The sequence below is a fragment of the Sminthopsis crassicaudata genome, chromosome 3, assembly GCF_048593235.1.
Source record: "Sminthopsis crassicaudata isolate SCR6 chromosome 3, ASM4859323v1, whole genome shotgun sequence".
NCBI lineage: Eukaryota > Metazoa > Chordata > Mammalia > Dasyuromorphia > Dasyuridae > Sminthopsis > Sminthopsis crassicaudata.
The window spans coordinates 362,820,785-362,824,822 of record NC_133619.1 but is presented as its reverse complement, the minus strand read 5'-3'; the positions used below and the strand labels follow the sequence as shown (position 1 = coordinate 362,824,822).

The 4,038-nt window shown below is 48.5% G+C and overlaps 1 pseudogene; it reads left to right on the top strand.

Moving 5' to 3' along the window:
- The first annotated feature begins 728 nt into the window (after window positions 1-728).
- On the top strand, window positions 729-3,808 carry LOC141562138 (homeodomain-interacting protein kinase 1 pseudogene; annotated as a pseudogene).
- Window positions 3,809-4,038: the final 230 nt, after the last annotated feature.

Below are 4,038 nucleotides of genomic sequence, written 5' to 3'. Positions count from 1 at the left end.
TCATACCCTTAATAAGTGTCAGAGAAAGGACTTGGGTCCATTAAGGGGAATAAGCAGAGGACCTTATACTTTGTAGGTATTCAGTAAAAGCCAAATTGAATTGAATATAAACTGAGGTGGCATTTGCAAATGGGATAGGAGCACAGAACCACAAGGCCTAGATGAATTAAAGAGAACTAAAAATGAAAGGTTTAAAACATTTTAAAGCCATGAGACCCGACTTTGTGCCATGACTAAATGGCAAAGGTGGGTTCCCTAGCTAGTTAATGAATCAGAACAAAAAGAATGCCAACAGTGAATCCTGAGGGAAGGGTAGAAAGGGCTAGATAAAACCACTGGGGATAGAGTTTGGGCAACAAAAAGGATCTGTCTAAAGAAGACCAAGAAGTAAAAGCTCCAGGATGGAAAAGAAAAATAAAGGTTTGTAAAACAGGAAATATAATGAGATACCTATGAAAATCTTTAAATGAGTGTTAGATCATACTTCTATAACTCTTTAGATTACAAAGGACCTGTGTCTCCACAGCTCCATGGTTAGGATTATTCCTAGGTGCTACATCGGTTGTCTGGTACTTAACAATTCTCTAGCTCATTGAATTCAAAGTTCACACCTGTAAAGAGTTGACACCTGTCAAGGAGTTGACACCTGTCAGGGAGTTGACACCTGTCAAGGAGTTGACACCTGTCAAGGAGTTTGCTCATTGGTTCTTCAAGGAGTTCCCACAAGCCCATGGATTCTCTGGGAGGATATAAGGAGCCAACATTGAGTGGGGAAGTCAGTCTGGATTGGGTCAAGGAGAAGATCTGGACTTGAATTCCTGGCTGCATTTTCAGATCATTGAATTGAAACTAAAAGCTCCAGAAGCTCCCCAAGAGGTCTGCTCCCAGGAAACCATTTGCAATTTGGAGGAAACACAACATCAGAATAGATTAAGATCTTCTTAAATCCTTTTTGATTAGAGAAATACAAATGGATAAAGATTTCAGATATCATTTCACACCTAGCAGACTGGCTACAATGACAGAAAGAGAGAAGAGAAAGAGAGAAGAGACAGAGATAGAGAGAGAGCACCAGTACAAGGGTGTGCTAGAAGCTTCCACAATGTCCCCGATTCAAATGGACAGGCAGACAGTCTCATCGAGTGCCTTCTGCAGTGCAAAGAAACGGAAAACAGAGCCTTCTGGCTGGGACATTTCAGGACGGAGCAGCAACAAAAAGTATCCTACTCCCAGCAAGAACCTCTCAGCCACACAAGGACAAGAAAACTCCTCTCAGCAGGTGACAAGGTTCAACCTCCCCTCTTATGACCAGAGCCTCCTTCTGCCAGCTCCCACAGTGGAGCATGTCGTGGTCAAGGCTGCTGACAGCACCGGGGGTGCTGCCACCTCATCCTTCCCGAGCAGTCAGACCCTCACTCACAGAGGCCACGTTTCTTGGCTGGAGCCCTATCACAAATGTGGATTGAAGAGAAAAAGTGAGGAGGTGGACAGCAGTGGTAAAGGGCAGATCATAGAAGAACATCCCCCTGTCAGGCAGCAGAACAGGACTGTGGTGGGTGCCGCTGCCACGACCACCACCGTGACCACCAAGACCAGCAGTTCCAGCAGAGAAGGGGATTACCAGCTGGTCCAGCATGAAATCCTTTACTCCATGACCAACAGTTACCAAGTCCTAGAGTTCTTGGGCCGGGGGACATTCGGGCAGGTGGCCAAGTGCTGGAAGCGGAGTACCAAGGAAATTGTCGCCATTAAGATCTTGAAAAACCATCCTGCCTATGCCCGACAGGGCCAGATTGAGGTGAACATCCTTTCCCTCCTGAACAGGGACGATGCTGACGAATCCAATGTTGTCCGTTTTTATGAGTGCTTCCAGCACCAGAATCACACCTGCCTGGTGTTTGAGATGCTGGAACAGAACCTGTATGATTTCCTAAAGCAGAACAAGTTTCGTCCACTGCAGCTCAAGTACATCCGGCCCATCCTACAGCAGGTGGCCACAGCTCTGAGGAAGCTCAAGAACCTTGGCCTGATCCACACGGACCTAAAGCCAGAAAACATCATGCTGGTGGATCCTGTGCAGCAGCCATACCGCCTCAAGGTCATTGACTTTGGCTCTGCCACTCAGGTATCCAAAGCTGTGTGCTCCTCCTACATACAGACACGCTACTACAGGGCTCCTGAAATCATTCTTGGACTGCCGTTTTGGGAGGCTATTGATATGTGGTCCTTGGGCTGTGTGATAGCGGAGTTGTTTCTGGGCTGGCCTCTCTACGCCGGGGCTTCAGAATATGAGCAGATTTGTTACATTTCACAAACACAAGGCCTCCCGGCAGAATACCTTCTGAGTGCAGGAACAAAAACAAGCATGTTTTTCAACAGAGATCCTCGTTTGGGTTACCCACTGTGGAGACTAAAGACGCCAGAGGAGCATGAGTGGGAAACAGGAATCAAATCAAGAGACACCCGCAAGTACATATTCAACTGTTTAGATGACATGGCCCAGGTGAATATGTCTACAGACTTAGAGGGAACGGATATGTGGGCAGAAAAAGCAGATAGAAGAGAGTTCATTGATTTGTTGAAGAAGATGCTGACAATTGATGCAGATAAGAGAGCTACTCCATGGAAAACCCTCAACCACCCATTTGTGACAATGACTCATCTTTTGGATTTCCCACCCAGCAATCATGTTTTGTCATGCTTTCAGAACATGGAGATCTGCCGAAGGACAGGGCACATGGATGATCCAGTGAAACAGATCAAGAACCCTTTGACCACCCATTTTGCCCCCAACACAAGCACAAATCTAACCATGACCTTCAGCAACCAGCTCAATCCCGGGCACGGTGTCGCCAGTGTTTTGGCGTCCAGTTCTACTGCAGCAGCAGCTACACACTCTCTGGCTGATTCGGATGTCCCCCTGCTGAATTACCCGTCTGCCCTGTATCCATCAGGGGCAGCACCTGTGGCAGGAGTTGCCCAGCAGAGTGTCTCCTTGCAGCCTGGAACTACTGCCATTTGCACTCAGACTGATCCATTCCTGCAGACTTTCGTCGTGCGTCCCCCTGCTTTTCAAACTGGACTCCAGGCATCTGCTCAGCATTCTGGATTCCCTGGGAGGATGGAGAATGCTGTGCCAATGGTACCCCAGGCGCCTGCTGCTCAGCCATTACAGATCCAGTCAGGAGTCCTCAGCCAGGGAAGCTGTCCACCACTCATGGCAGCAACTCTCCATCCTCAAGCAGCCATCATCACACCACAGCAGGTGGTGCCCTTTACTCTGAGCTGTGCACCTAGCCGGCCGGCGCTGGTTGGACACACTGCCACTGTCCTGCAGGTCTGGCCTGGAGGAACCCAGCAGATCCTCTTACCTTCAACAGGGCAGCAGTTCCCTGGGGTGGCTCTACACAATTGTGTTCAGCCTACTGAGGTCATTCCCCAGGCCATGGGGATTGGCCAGCAGCTGGGAGACTGGAGGAATGGGCACTCAGGTGGCAGCCAGTACAGTAGCCTTATGCAGCAGCCCTCTCTGCTGACAAACCACGTGACTCTGGCCACGGCTCAGCCCCTCAACGTTGGAGCAGCTCATGTTGTCAGGCAGCAGCAGTCAAGTGCCCTCTCCTCCAAGAACAAGCAGCCGGCCCCAGCTCAGGCCCAGACTGTCTCTACATTAGATGTCTCACCTACTCAAGTCTCCTCACTGATGGGGAGCAGCTCACTCTGTACCAACTCTTCCTATAGTCCCCCGGTCCCTGTGCAAGATCAGACTGTCATCATCCCACCTAGTAACAATCCTAACACTCTATGAGGCAAAGCTAGAACATTCATTTGTGGGCTTTCTTTTGTTATTTGCTTGCCTTTCATTTTTAGTTCTCTTTAATTCATCTAGGCCTTGTGGTTCTCTGCTCCTATCCCATTTGCAAATGCCACCTCAGTTTATATTCAATTCAATTTGGCTTTTACTGAATACCTACAAGGTATAAGGTCCTCTGCTTATTCCCCTTAAAGGACCCAAGTCCTTTCTCTGACACTTATTAA